This window comes from Spermophilus citellus (genome assembly GCF_964194105.1).
Source record: "Spermophilus citellus genome assembly, chromosome: 6".
NCBI lineage: Eukaryota > Metazoa > Chordata > Mammalia > Rodentia > Sciuridae > Spermophilus > Spermophilus citellus.
The window spans coordinates 150,667,381-150,683,054 of record NC_138187.1 but is presented as its reverse complement, the minus strand read 5'-3'; positions in this window follow the sequence as shown (position 1 = coordinate 150,683,054).

Sequence of the window (15,674 nt, the reverse complement as noted above, 5' to 3'; positions counted from 1 at the left end):
AATTCCGTCTCAGACTCAGCATGAATGTTCTTGAGCGTCTTTCGGGGTTGGAGAAAACCTGCACGAACTCTCAGGAAGTTCAGAAAGGACTGTTTTAGTCAGCTTTTTCACCACTGTGACTAAAGGACCTGACCACGACTGTAAAGGAGGAGAGGTTTATTTGGGGGCACCCAGCTTCAGAGGCCTTAGTCTATAGACGGCTGGCTCCAGTCCTCAGAGCTCAACGTGAGGCAGATCATCATGGAGGGAGAGTGTGGCAGAGGGAACCAGCTCACATGGTGATCAGGAAGCAGAAAGGTCTCCCCTGGTCAGGCACAAAATGTATATTCCCAATCCAGGTCCCAGTCCCCGCCTCCTCCATCCACACTCCACCTGCCTCCCCTTACCACTTGGTTAATCCCTCCGGGGACTCATTCACTGATTATGTTAAGGCTGGAACCCAGTCATCTCTCCCCTGAACCTTCTTGCATTGTCTTCCTTGTGAGCTTTTGGGGGACACCACATCTAAACCATAACAGACTGATTTCCTGCAAATGCCAGAATTGGAAGCCAGATAGGAGGGTGAATCACGACTTTTCCCGTCTTTCTGTGAAACAGGAAGAGACAGGGCCCTGTATCCATGACTCATGAGTTTCCTAGTCTCAGAAGAAACTGATTTCAGATTCCTTTCCTTGATGCCCTGGAAAAGTGAAAGTCACTAAAACATTTCTGAGGAATAACCGGGGGTCGTGGGTCTACTCATGAGACTAATGAAAATCCCCACTTCCTGCTGGTAAAAATGCGTGCTCCTGAGGTCAGTGCTTAGCTGTCACCTCTTGTTTGGTAGAAACTGGCAGAGCCCACGGCTTGTCAGGCTTTGTAGGGTTGAAGGGGTGAGAATTGAAAAGATCCGCGTCTGCACAGCCCCTTCCCTGTGTTTGGAAGTCCTTCCCACCTCGCTTCTTGGCCTGGCAAACTCCTACTCATCCTTCGAGGCCCGTCCTTCAAGTGACACTTATATGTCACCTTCTCTGTGAAATCTCGCTCCACACGCCAGGTAGTGGAGAGAATTTCCCCTTTCGTGTCACCTCTTCCCCAAAATTCATTGTGGCCCTGAGATGACGCCTGCCCACACACCCCTGCCCCATGCCCTCGCCTTCTTCTAAGTTCCCTGTGCCCCCACGTGGCTCTCACTCCCCCTCCATGCTGGGGCTTTGGCTGCACGTGCGAATCTCAGTCCCCGCAGCAGACGGCACAGCTTGGAAGCCCTGGGGCTCACCCACCCTGGTGTCCCCCGAGGCACTAGCAATGCCATGGAGGCTCAGCTGGTCCACTCGTCCTCCCTCCCTCTGTCACTGCCCAAGCCAAGTCACCATCATCAGCTCTGGCTAATGTCATGGTCTCCTGATGTCCCCGAGCCTCCATCCATTCTTTACACAGCAGCTGGATTGAGTTTTTAAAAACACAACTCCGATCACATCGTGGCCCTGTTTCAAACCATCGGTGTCTTTGAGTGGCTCCTGGGGTACAACCCAGGCTCCTCCTCAAGGAGCAGGAAGTCCCTCCTGCTGCCCCACACTCAGTCCAGCCACAGGGGCCTCCTTCCATGTTCTCAGTGGCCTGTCCGCTCTGCCCCTATGCACGAGATAGAGTTCTGGTCAATGGGATGTTAGGAGAGGCCTGAGGAAGATTTTTCCTCACCGATTAGAAGAAAGGCTACATGCAGAGATACTTGTTTCTCCACTAGACAGCCTCACAAAGATGTGCCTGGAGCAGTGGCAGCTGTCTTGTGACCACGAGGAAAGCTAACTGTGAACAAACCATTGTCCTGAGGAGAAGACAGTGGAAAAGCAAAAAGGACCCTGACCCTTAATCACGTTAGTAAGCATGTAAGTTCACAGATCGTGGGCCTGACCTACCTCAGGACTTCCTGTTTAGTGAGGTAATGAATTTGTTATTTAAGCCACACAAATGCGGTTGTATATCAGAGTTTAAGACATTCTGACACACGAGTGTGTAGGAACTTACACACCAGTCGGGAGCCCCCAGGAGGTGGGCGGGCAGATCTTGCTTGCTATGTATGCACCTGGCCTAGATGTCACCTGCAGGATACAGAAGCTTCAAGGCCACCAACACCCTCAGCTTCTAGTGCTTCTGCCCAGGAGGACACCCAAAGCCAGCTCTGTCTAATCTACCCTTGTATTTGTTTTCCATCCCCACAAAACAAATGACACAAACCGAACGCCTTAAAATATCACACATTTACTTTGTCACAGGTCTCCTGGGCTGGGAGTCTGGGTGCGGCATAGCCATCTGTCTGCCCAGGGTGTCAAAGTGCCAGCCGGGATGCAATACCATCCAGAGGCTAGACTAAGGACGCATTGACTTCCAAGCTCTCTCCTGCTGTTGTCAGGGTTCATTTCATTATTGCTTCGGGCTCTCTGGAAGCTTCTTCAAGGCCAGGAGTGGAGGCAGGGAGCAGCTGCTTCACTGGGTCTCTCACTTCTAGACCTTTGTAAAGAGCTTACCTGATGAGGTGAGGCCCACCCAGGATATTCTGTCTTTTGAGATCCGGTGAATTCAGGGTAGTATGGCCATAGTCATAGTCTCCCTTTTGAATAACGTAAAGTCAGGGGCATTAATTATTGTGTGCAAAATACTTTCACCTTTGCCATATTTTAAAAGCAAGTCACAGGTCCTTCCCTCTCAAGGGGAGGGGGTTACATAAAGGCAGGGATCTTTGGGGGTCCCCTTAGAATCCTGCCTGTCACAACCACACAGTTCCAGACTTCTCTGATTCACAGACTAGGTTAGTTTTTCCTACCATGTGCTATCAGAGAAATCTCTCTACCATTCTAGAGTGTGCTCAACCACGAATGAGTGCCATCATTTACCTAACCGCAACTAGACTGTGAGCTCTGGAAGGATGGGATTCCTGTCTGATTTTTCCATGCGTCTTCTGTGACTTTCATGTGCCTATCATGTGTTCCTAAAATACATGTTAAATATTGATGCTGTGGAAGGTGCTCTTTTCAGTTTAAATTTTTTCCATATTTTTCTTGGTGCATCATAATTGTACATGGTGGTGGATTCATCATTACATATTCATACATATGCACAATATTACAAAAGATTTGGTCAGTATCATTCCCCAGTATTTCCCCATTTCCTCCCTTCCTCCTTCCCCTGGTCTCTTTAACTCTATTCTACCGAGCTCTCTTAAATTTCCATGCAACCCCCCCCCCACCATATCTTTTTTTTCTCTGTAGCTTCCACATATGAGAGAAAATATATGACCCTTGACTTTCTGAGTTTGGCTTATTTCACTCAACCTAATATTTTCAAATTCTATCCATTTTCCTGTGAATGACATAAGTTCATCCCTCTTTATGGCAGAATAAAGCTCCATTGTCTACCTACACCACGTTTTCTTTATCCATTCATCCACCGATGAACACCCAGGTTGGTTCCATAGTTTGGCTACTGTGAATTGTGCTGCTATAAACATGGGGATGCATGTAATACTGCGGTATGATGACTTTAATTCCTTAGTATAAATACTGAGGAGTGGTATAGCCGGGTCATATGACGGTTCCATGCCTAGTCTTTTGAGGAGCCTCCATACTGCTTTCCATAGTGGTTGTACCAATTTACAATCCCAGCAACAGGGTAAAAGTGTTCCTTTTTCTCCTCATCTTCTCCAGTGTTTATTATTATTTGTATTCTTGATGACTGCCATTCTGACTGGTGGGAGATGAAATCTCAGTGTAGTTTCAATTTTCATTTCCCTAATTGCTCATGATGTTGAACATTTTCATATATTTGTTGGCCATCTGTAATTTGTGGAAGGTGCTTTTAATTTGTCTGGCTACATGTACTTGGTCTATCATTTTAAATCAAAATGAGGGCATATGCAAAGCCTATTCTTTTCAAGATCTCTCCTATTAAGCACCTAGAGACCAAGGTCATCTTTACTTGGTACTCCTCATGCATACCATGTCCTGCTCCTACATGGGGGAGGCACTAAGGAAAAGTTTAGTGAATAATCAAAACTTTGCACATTGACTGGCAAGTAAAACACTGGACCCTCAACATAAAATTTTCCTTTCGCTTTCCCCCCATACATCTGAATCCCATTCATCCTTCAAAGCTCAGTTTAAGCTGGGCATGGTGGTGCACTCCTGTCATCTCAGCTATTGAGGAGGCTGAGGCAGGAGGATTGCAAGTTCAAGTCCAGCCTTAGCAATTTAGTGAGACCCCATCTCAAAATAAAAAAATGAAAAGGGCTGGGAATGTAGCTCAGTGGTAGTGTGTTCAATCAACAGTACCTCCAAAAAATAAAAATAAAACAAAAAAAGTTCAATTTAGACTTACCTCCTACCTGAAGCCCTTCCTGACCTAAGACAGTCCCAGTAATTTTCCTTCCTCTGAGTTCTTTTGTCATCTTTTACGATCAAAACCCAAAGCACAAGGGCTCTAATTTTTTTCCTGCGACATCTGCGGTAAGCTGTTGTCTACCACATCTGTCTGGCTAGCTATACTTTTTCTGAAGACAGGAAGTGTGCTATTTTTTACATTTTCCACAGAATCTAGTGCCCAATGTCTCCTCTCAAAGTCTTAATCAATACGTGCTGATCTAAAAAAGTTGAAAAGAATAGGGCTGATGTGGCTTGAGTTGAGTCCTGGACATTTGGGTGACTTTCTCTTGGTGAACACAATTGGCCTTGGTGGTTCTTTATTCTTTTGAGAATACCGGTGCACTAAGTGCGATCCCATCCCGAGCTGGGGAGCTCTCTTAGACTTGCTTAAAACTCCTTGGGTCTTTTTTTCCAGGAAGGCACAGGTCTCCAAATAGTTCCTGTGTGTGTTTGTTTGCCACGTCTCCCTCAGGTGAGCGCTCGGAGTCAGGGGCCTCTATGGAGAAGGAAGCTTGAAGTCACACAGTTAGTTACCTGATGTCACAGGAGGGGACACTATTTCAATTATGACGTGTGTGTGTGTGTGTGTGTGTGTGTGTGTGTGTGTGTTGTGGGTGGGGAAGCTCCGTGTGCAGCAGTTAGAAATGTAGCAGAATAGATTCTCGTTCACATTCCCTGAAATGTCCCTAAAAACCAAGACAGTGTCAGGACACATGCTCATCATTGGCTGCATGAATGATGAACAAGTTGCCTATTCGGAAGAGCTCCCGCTCCTTCTCTAGGAATGGCCTCACTGGGCCGCAGCAGGAGAAAGCCAGGGCTTTTGGCCACCCGGCCATCATGATTCCTGGCTGGGACCATGGTGGGCACCTGCAAACTATATGTCCAAGAGGTTCCTCTCCTGTGAGTCAGGATTTAGGGCTGACGGGTATAAAATACTCAGGAGGTTTCTACTATGTTCTGCCCTGAAGCCGGGGAAAGCAGAAGTGGCCGGTCTACAAAAAAAGATTGAAGCAGGTGGCCGGGAAGAGGAGGGACAAGAGACAGAGACCTTGCAGTTCCTGAGTCCAGCCTTTCTTGAGACCCATCTGAATTCCTGCCCCAAGCCTAGGCCCTTACAAGAAATTTCAATGTACAATCAAGTTAGCTCTGATGGGGGTTGATGTATGCCTTTCCCCTGCTCCCCGCACATAGAGAGGAAAAAGAAAGTAGATGTCAGCTCCTAGCCAAAGCGTCCAAATCCATCGATTTGCTGAAGAGTTGAGAGATTCTCAGGAGCAAACGTAACCACATATTAGGAATCTCAAAGATGAAGGAAATGGGGAGGCAATGGGGTTCCCCAGAGAACCTTCTAAGGAGCCAAGCTTGCACAAATAATGGAAGACGTGGCCTCTGACCAAGAAAAAACCCAAGTGCTTGGCAGAGATCAAAGGCAGAATATAAGGGGAAAAGAAAAGAAAAAACAAGTAGGATGACCCAAGGTCTTCTTAGAGTCAGAGAGGAAGAAGGGAGGGACTGGCTTGGTGCAGATGGTGTCAGGTAACAGATGTCAGAGAAAAAAGCAAAACTCCTCAGCTCTTATTTTCTTTCCAAGTTACGCAGGGAGCTGGAGATGCAGAGGGTGGATGGTGAGAAAGCTGCTAGCTGCTTTAAAGACATTGCAGATTCACTAAGTCCCAGGAACCAAGAGCGCTTGCAAGTGTGGTCTCCAAAACCCCTCCATGCTGTGCACCGCCAGAGGCTGGGATAGAAGCTGGGAAGCTGCCATGGGTGGAGCGTGGCTCCACTCTTCCAAACCCATGAATTCTAGAAGCATCGAAGATTTATGAGCCGACCCCTGGAAGGAATTCTAAAATGTAGATTATTAAATAAACGTATTAGAAACAAAAAAGAAAGCTGGCATCTTTAGGAACTGGCAAGTTTGATAAAAACAAGTCAGATGAAAACAAACTTTTTTTCCCCCCTTTTTTGAGAGGATTTTCCCAATAGGTAGATCAGGAAAGTACCTTATGCAAATATCAGTGAGACATCTGGACAAGGCATTCCTTAGGACAATTTAACAAATTTAGTTGGCTAAATATTTTACAATTTGGTTGTCTAAATATTATGCCTGCAGAGTCTTCTTCATATTAATGTCACTTCTGCTTTTAGACTTTTTATAAGCCACCTGGGTCTGATTTTACAAATAACCCAAACCTTGGAGTGAGAACATTGACGTGTACAACAGGATCATTTCAAAAACTGCCTGACTCACACAAACTCCAAGTTCAAGTTTGGTGAGGATTAAAGTAAAGACCTCCTCCTAAGGGACAGGGACCACTTGACTGACTGGTGGAACAGCGCTTTGGCAGAAGATCTGCCCATTTAAGTGGACCGCGAGCCCACGGGGAGTCAACCGAGCCCTGTGGTCACCGTAAGTGGCTAATGCAACCTTTGGTTACATAAACATAACCACTTCTTGTGGCAGCCTGCTCCTGACTCAACCACCCACCCAAGGCCTGGCGATCCCTGTGCTGGCCAGTGCAGGAGGCTGGTACCAACTCCCCAGCTTGTGACGTCCAGAGAACAGCAGCTGCTCTCGGGGCTCCACGGTCATTTCCCTGGAACGCTTGGTTCCGACTGGAAGGCATTGTCTGCAATGCTCCTGTTTCAAACCCTGTCCTTCTCAGCTCACAGTTGAATGCCAAAGCAGCCTGGGCTGGAGCATTCTCCTCCTCCTCCTCCTCCTCCTCCTCCTCCTCCTCCTCCTCCTCCTCCTCTTCCTCTTCTTTTTACCTTAGGTTTTTAAAAAAATATTTTTATTAGTTACTGATGGACCTTTATTTATTTATTTGTTTTATATGTGGTGCTGAGAATCGAACCCAGGGCCTCACACATGCTAGGCAAGCTCTCTACCACTGAGCCCCAGGCCCAGCCCCTACCTTAGGTTTTATTGCAATTTTACATTTTATGGCAATTGGCAATTTTAAATTAAATATTCCTATGTTAATAGCAAATCTGAGATGGGTAAGTGAATAGACACATGGTAAACAAGTATAGGAAAATATAGATGGGTAAAATATTGGTGGTAGATACACAGAATCCCTGTAAAGAGTTTTCAACTTTTCTCCCTTTAAAAATTCACATAAGAAAATGTTAGAGAAAATGATAATAAATCTAAACAACATGATTTACGTTGTAATTCAGATTGAGGAGAGGGAAAAGAAGAGTTCAGCACAGGGTAAAGTTAAACTACAGTGTGGTTGCAAAAGAGGCCTCAGCTGATCCTAAGGGTGTTCAGAAGCCAGAAAGACTCTTTCAAACACCAACTGAGTCAAGGGTCCAAAGCCTTTGTACCGGCTGGAGCACTCTTTAGAGTCAGGCCCCCTTCTCTGGGGTTAGGTTCCATTTTGGGCTTTAGGACACCAGCATCTTGGACTTCATTACCAGGTATGGACTGAGTTGATATTTCACATATGATTTTCATAAGTTTTAGCCTTATTTGCAAACCTCCAGTGTTGCTAGGTTTTGTTTTGTTTTGTTTTTTTAAACTTGGGGATTGAACCCCAGGGTGCTTTACCACTGAGCTCCATCCCTAGCCCTTCAATTATTTTCTTTTTTTAAATTTTGAGACAGATGATTGGCAGTTTTGCCGAGGCTGGCCTCAAATTTGCAATCCTCCTGCCTCAGGTTCCTGGTATGATGGGACCTGGCTACTAATTTTCTTTTCTTTCATTGGTTCGCCCTTTAAAAACAGCCTCATTATAAAAAAAAATTATTAATTGCAAAATTGTCAACTTGGTTGCTAACTATAGATTTTTTCCAATAGGCATTAAAAGAAACATGCCCTCTGACCCAGTTATTCTACTTCTATGAATTTATTTATTTGTGAACATATCTTATGAATATGTTCACAAATGTTATAAAGTAATGTATAGATAGGAACATTTGTTGATTGAAACATTATTGTGATACAAAAGAAGTGACCTGAATTCTGTACAATGGAAAACTACACAGCCCATGAATGAAGAATGATGAAGGGTCCTACTCACTGATAAGGAACTATGGCTAAAAGAAAAGAGCAAGGTGGAGGATTGTGTTTCAAATGGTACATGTAGAGAGGAGGACGGGCTGGAGATCTATATTTGTATGTGTTTAGAATCTTCTCTGAGAATCTTCTCTGAGAATGCCAATGAGCCAATAAAAGTTGTTTCTAATGGGCAGAGTTAGGGTTAAACAGTGATGGCACTGTTAATTCTTGAGCCACAAGGAATAGCATGTGTCAAAAGCTAAATGAATTAAAAGAATACAATGATCATTATGATAGATATATTTGCCCACGTACTCCCTAAAATCATTCCACAAGCCCCGGATGGTATATATTCCTACTGCAGAAGCACTTTGGTGGAGTCAACTAAAGATAAGTAGAATATCAACTTCCCTGATACAGGCTCCAACAAGTTGGGTTTCCCTGCAGGGTTTGAGGGTGCTGGGTTTGAATCTTGACTTCCTGCAGCTGGCTGTGGGGCTGATGGTCCCTTGCTGCCTCACTTTTATTCTGTGGTGTGTTGAGAAAGAGTAATATTAGCCAGGTGCCTGAGCAGAGCACCTACTTGATAAGGTCGGTCTCTTGCAATCCAGTTATTCCAAGGGAATTTGGGAAAGAGCGAAGTCTGAATCCTTCCCCTTTCAACACCCTTGCCCTGAAGCATGTTCATCAGGCAGACACAGCACATGCTAGGGTGGGTGACCTGAGCAGTCACACTTAGAAGGGCCTCACGCTTGATTTATTTCTCTGCTGTCAGCATCTTGAAATTCTTAATAATTCTGAATCACAGGCCCACGTTTTCATTTTGCGTGAGGCCCTGAAAATCTGCCACTTGTCCTGTGTGTGACAGTCAGATCCACATGGTCTCCTCCCACCCACAGCCACTTCCACAGACTGTTTCCTGTTGTTCCTGAAAGCTGCTAAGCCGAGCGCTGCCCACGGGCCCAGCTGAGGTAGTCACTTCTACTGTGGTCTGGGCCCCATCCGCTAACTCAACTGTCCTGGTCCTGCGTCTCTCAGGACTTCCCCAGAGGACACCGCCAACATCACTCCAGGGGAGACACTCTGGGGTCCTGGTTCCAAGGTCCCCGAGACTTCTAGGGAGCCCTTACTGATTAGACTCTGGGTCTTGAGGTGCCTCGGTGGCTTATAGGACACCACTGTGCTCCATGGAACACTTAGCCTCCTGTGCCCCTCTTGTCCTGCATTTTGACCAAGAAGGCATTGATTTCGGGCTCACAAATCCTGGATTCAAACCCTGGCTCTGTCCTGTACTACTGAGGTAAACATTTCACAAGTCCCTTCTAATCTCAAGAGCCTCAGTTTAGCCATCTGCAAAATGGTTATAAAAGCAATAACCAACTTGCAAGACTGAAATGCATTCATGACAGGAAGATGAACAATCCATCTTTGTTTGCTGACCCTCCCTCTGACATTCCACCCTCCTACTCCAGCCAGGCTGAGTTGAGCCAAGGGCTCACAGTGTGCTGGCACCGCCTCCCCGGCCAGCTTGTGGACACTCAACTCCACCTCTGTCCACACTCAGGCAGTTTTCTCTCCGGGGCTGGGACCATTTCCTCCTTAGAATTCCTGGCACACAAAGGCTTTGCAGAATACTTTATTGCTCTGTGGTAGAATTAAAGCCATAAAATTCATGACAGGCTACCTAGGGTCATTAAATGCTGTGGAAGTTCCCCTTTTACACAAAACATTGTACGGCTTTAGCATCGATTGTAATTTTTCACTCAACACAGTTCCTCATTCTTCTGTCTCTCCCTCTCTGGATTGTCTGCTTACGAGCAGCAGGTGAGACATCTGTGCCTTACAGCCACAGCTCTGGTCTCTGTCTTGCTCTCCCCTCTGTCCCTGTCTACTGGGTCAAAGTCCAGGAAGGAAGATCAGGTAGTGAAGGGTTTGAAAGCCCAGAGCTGTGGTTTCCAGCAGGGTCAAGAAGCATATTAAGAAGAAGCTTTTGCAATATTTCCGGCAAAAAAAAAAAAAATAATAATGCTTAGGCAGCTGTAAGAAGAGAGGATTAAAGCCCAGGGAGAGCCGGAGCTGCACAGGGAGAAGGAGAGGAGGAGTCAGAGAGAGACAAGAGGCCCTTGGGGTTCCCAGCTTGAGCTGGGAGGCTGGTGACCCTCCTGGTGACCACAGTGAATGGAAGGTCATCTCATCCCCACACTTTTATACCAACAACTCTTCAAATCACGCTTCTGGCCATATTGTGTCCCCAGAGCATCAATCTGAGATTGGGTGACATGGCCCTTTGGGGAGATCCTAACAAGGCAGGTGGAGCTCTGGGAAAGAGGAGCCAGTGGGGACTGTAAGGAAGTGTCACCCGGGGCAGGAGACCAGCTCTTCAGGGATCGAGGAGGAGGGGAGACCTGAAGGCCAGGGAAAGGTCACTGGCAGAGCGGGGGCAGTGGATGGAGGAGGCAGAAGTCAGGCCGTGAGGACTGAGGAGCTAAGGAGCTACAGCTATGTAAAAGGTGCTGCTTTCCCGTGTACTTTAAAAGGCAGAAGGTGAATCCCACATTTAGTAGGTTTGGTGCTCCTGCAGGTGGAACAGGCACAGGGGAAAGACAGGTGACCCTGGGTCCGCAGCCCTCTGCCCTTGGCCTCCGTGTCTTCCTCATGCTGGGCCCTGTGCGGGTTCCAGAGTCTTTCTAAAACTCTGGCCAGTGTGTGGCAACACCATTCCACTGATGAAACTTGTTTTTCTTCTCCCTTTTCTGTTATCTTTAGCTGCCTTCCTCCTGAGCAGAGCTGAATTAGGCTGAACCCCAAAACTCACTTTCACAGCGTTCGCCAAATAAGCCACCCAATGCCTGGGGTCCCAGAGAAGTGTCCTTGTCCAGTGGCTAGGGCCTCGGGGAGTCCTTCAGAGGCCAGCTGCAAGGCCAAGGCCAAGGGAAATGATACAGACCGTGTCCACACGTGCTTCCTGCCTCCTGAGCCCAAGATTTGCATGTCTGATGTGCCTCACAGGCAATTGCCAACGTGGAAGAGAAGTGAAGCCCACCACCGACCCACAGGGCTCTCCCCAAGTAGGAAGGTGGGAGGTGACCCGTCTTTCGGTAAAGAAAGTTCAGGAACAGGGGGCTGAAGCCAGCTGAGCAGGAGTAGAGCTCTGAGAATCCCTTCCATGGCTCTCCTTCCAGCAGTGCTCCCTGTTTGCCACCTTGGCCCCAAAGGTGAGCCTCCCTCCATATTTGCCAGCTTTACCCTGAGGACAATTATGTATCTAATTGCTGCCGCTGCCAGGGGCTTACAATCCCTGGGGGCAGGTGGGGCGAGCAACCAACTCACAATAACAGCTCAAAGGGTGTCAGGTGTGAACTGTACCCACTCCTTAGAACTCAAAGCCAAAAACAACAACAACAACAACAACAACAAAAACAAGCACAAAAACAGGGACATTTCTTTTAAGAATGGCACTATCCTACTTAGGGACCTAGAGAGGTGTCCTAAAACTCTGGCCTGATAGACCCAGCAACTACTTCTGCTGACCCAAGGACAGAAGCCTCACTTCCAGAGGTCAGCCGCTGAGAAAGAGGAGGCCAGAGGCTGGAGAGGTCAGGGGCTCTGCTCTGTCATCCAGGGCCTGCCAAGAACATCGTACCTTGAAGGAACCATGTGCTTGAATTCACAGTCTTGTAACTTTTTATAAGTTTAAATAAACTGGAAACGTGTCCTTACCTCATGACCCCAAATGAGATTCTGTAAAGGTAAATAAATAGAAAAATAAATATAAGAATAGCCAGACTTTAAAAAAAAATGCCCAAGACATTTGGAATTCAGCGTATCTGGCACAGTTCTGTATTTTTTTTCCCCAGCTTCAGCCCTCTGGTCTCCCAAGGAGCTGCCCCACAGGCCTGGCCTTCATGTTAGCTAAAGGAATGAGGCCTGGGACTACATCCTTCTCTGAGCCATCTCCCTGGGCCCAGGTGCCTTCTTCAACCCCACAGGGCCACCCGAGGGTTCCCAGAATTCTCAGGTGTGGGCTGGGGTACTTTGACAGACAGGGAAGCAGGAAAGTCAATTATCCTATTGGCTGGGCTGGGGCTTGGGGACGCCTCGATTTCCTGAAGTTATCTGTGGAACCTCAGATAAAGCTCTGTTAGTGCCATTCACCAAAGCCACCTGGAGACAAACTTTTAACTTCTTGGATTTTCTCTGCCTGAGGAGGGAGCAGGTGAACCCTTACTCTCCCGGGGCCTTCACTTTAAACTTTCAGGAAAAACCTGTGCCACTGGTTGGTGTTCCCACTGAGTTGTTCTCAGGCCTCAAGCTGAGACTCCTCAAGTACAACTCTTGCTGGAGTTTGCTCCTGGGATGATAGACACCTGGGTACCAGCTGGAGACCCAGAAACGTAGCAGGGACGAACTCCCAGACCCGAGGAAGGGTACTGCTGGATCCATGAAGAGGAAAATGCCATTTTGCAGATCTTAAAAAAAAAAAAAAAATGTTTTCCCTCAAGGTAAGAGTTCTGAGAAAATTAAAAAAAAAATATTTAGTAGGGCTGTGTGTGGTGGTGCACCCCTGTAATCCTAGTGACTTGAGAGGCTGAGGTAAGAGGATTGCAAGTTCAAGTCAGCCTCAGCAATTTAACGAGGCCCTGCCTGAAAATAAATAAAATAGAAAACAACCTGAGGTACATTTCAGTGGTGGAGCACCTCTGGGTTCAATCCCCAGTTACACCCCTCACCAAATGTATTCAGTTAACCATGAAGTACCTTTAGATATCAGATGCTTTCTACTCATTTCCAGGCAAATGATTTCCAAATGGGCTCTTTTGTTGTTGTTGTTGTTGTTTTAATGTCAAATGTTCATGCTCTGAATTCAGCAATTCAAGGTCCAGCAGTTCACTTTTATTTTGTTTGGGCAAAATGTTACAGCATTGTATCTCTGAATCAACTGTCTCTCAAACTACACAGTAATCATTTTCCTATCACTTGTGTCCTTGCTATTGTTCTAAGTGAGATCAGGAAAAGGAGACCTGAAATCCAAAGTTGATGTCAAGCTTAGTTAAATCCTCATACTTATTGTCTCAATTTGCATACTCCAGTGATCTCTTGCACACAGGCTAGGACAGGCCAGGGGCCTGAAAAAACTTACACGTGATTTGAAATGATAGATGGGGTCAGGTAAAACCATCAGGCAACAATATGAGGGCATTTGGGAGTAGACTCTAGGTCATGTGCCCTCAACCCCACTTTTAGAAGATGTAACTACCTTGTGCTTAATTTTTTTAGGATTTTGCACAAATAGATACAAAGTGATTCTGCCTTCTGGGCAAATTAAAGTGTTCCAACAGATTGGCTGTTCTGATGGGCCATCTCTTCCTCAAACCAAGGGAATTCCTTTTTGGTGCTCTTTAGTCTCCAGGTTTTCAATCAGATTTTTCTATGCCTTCTCTAAGGTCGGTGAAGCTATAACACCTGTTTAAGCCTCAGACCGCTCAGGAGGGGCCAGTTTACAAGCTCTTGAGCAGCACTCAGTTGGTTAGCATGGCTGCTGTTGCTTTAGAAGTAATTTCCCAACTGCTGAGTCACCCAGGTTGGGTTTCTGCACTTGAGTGATTACTCCATGCTTTGTTCAGCCAACAACCACTCTGAGCCCAGAGTCATGGGCCACTGGCTCCTCAAGAATCTGAGGAGTGGGGGAGATCTATAACCTTGGCCTAATGCATCCCCCAGCTCAGCTGTTAGCAGGGAACCACCTCTCATCAGGCAAGACACCATGCTGAACAAGAGGAGCATTTCTACCTGGGGGGAGGCCAAGGAAGGCGAGGAGGGGCCCCGCGTTGGTGGCCGATCAAGGCTTGGGGAAGTTCTTGTTCACAGCCTGACTTTCTGCTCCAGCCATCTCGACCATCAGGCAGGACCTGTTAAATGATAAACGGAACCCTCTCGCCCTCCCCCTCTTCCTGGGTATCTCCTGAGTCACATTTAGGGATGAGAAAGTAAAGAGGGCTGTGGAATGAGCTGCATTGTCGTGTGGTCTGCTTTTCCTAATTTGGTCTGGCAGGCCTGGGCACAGGGGCCTGGGAATCTTATCTTTTTGGCAAGGGTGGCAGGGAAATCAAACGTCCTTTATTTTCCCACTTAGTATCTGAGCTGACACCCTGGATAAAAATCTCTAGAGCGCTGCACTGAACCATAGTGGTTGTTTTCACTGTACCAGGAAGGACACATATGTCATGTCTAGGCTTGGGAAATGTGCTGTCGAGATCAAGTTGATGTAGAATGAAGGCAAAGACATTGCAGTTCAGAGGATTGTCCTTTGGTGGCACATATGCATTTTCCCACTGACACAGCAATGCCAAAGACATTCAATAGTCTTTATTCTTCAAAACTCTCTATTTTTGGTGAACTGTTTCTTCTGGAGGCAGAGCATAATCTTATTCAGTTCCAAGCACATGCAGACCTTTCAGGTTTAAATCCACTCAAGGTGCCCTTCTCTAAAGTCCCCAAACTTTTCTCAGGAGTTTGTCATTTTTTTTTTTTTTTCATTTGAAGCAGTCTACTTTGGGGACAGGATGACCTCAGCGCCCCTCTTTTGACCCCTCATTTGGAGCATGACTCCTGCTTCTCCTCCAGCTGGGCTCTCCCCCTTCTTTACCTTCTCAGGGCTGGGGAGGGTGGGGCAGGGCTGTAGCCAGGAAAGAAGATGGTGGGCAGTGGAGGAGACTGGTCTGCCCACCTTCTCCATCCTACTGTTACGTAAGGACCATGGCTTTGGGATTTAGAAGCCATCCATTTCCTCTCTCTTCTGTGATTCCACCACGACAATTCTCCTTGGGACAAATGGCCGTCTTCTCCACAGGAATAGGGGGAGACTTTGCAAATGGAAAGGAGTGGGGCTGGGTCATCCACCCCTGCTTCCCAGCACCACAGGCGCAGTGTGGTACTGGCGAGAAGCTCTTCTCTCTGCTCTCCCCCCATCGAGTGCACCGGCGTCAATGACGGGCACACTGAGCCGAGCCCCTCAGGTGACTTAGCCTGGTGGCTCACTTGGTATCTGTGAGCAGAAGGCTCACAGTCTGTCGTTCCCTCAGCATCCCAGCGAGAGGTGCGCGTGGACTGCAGCAGGCAGGATGCGCTGTGGGGGTCCCGACCCCTGTCCCCTGCCCTCCTCCTCCTTTTTTTCTTTATTTTCCATTCTTCCTCCCTCCCTCCCTCCTTCCTTTTCTCCTTTCCCTCTTTGGAGGTAAAATTTACGTTTGATAGAACACACACGTATT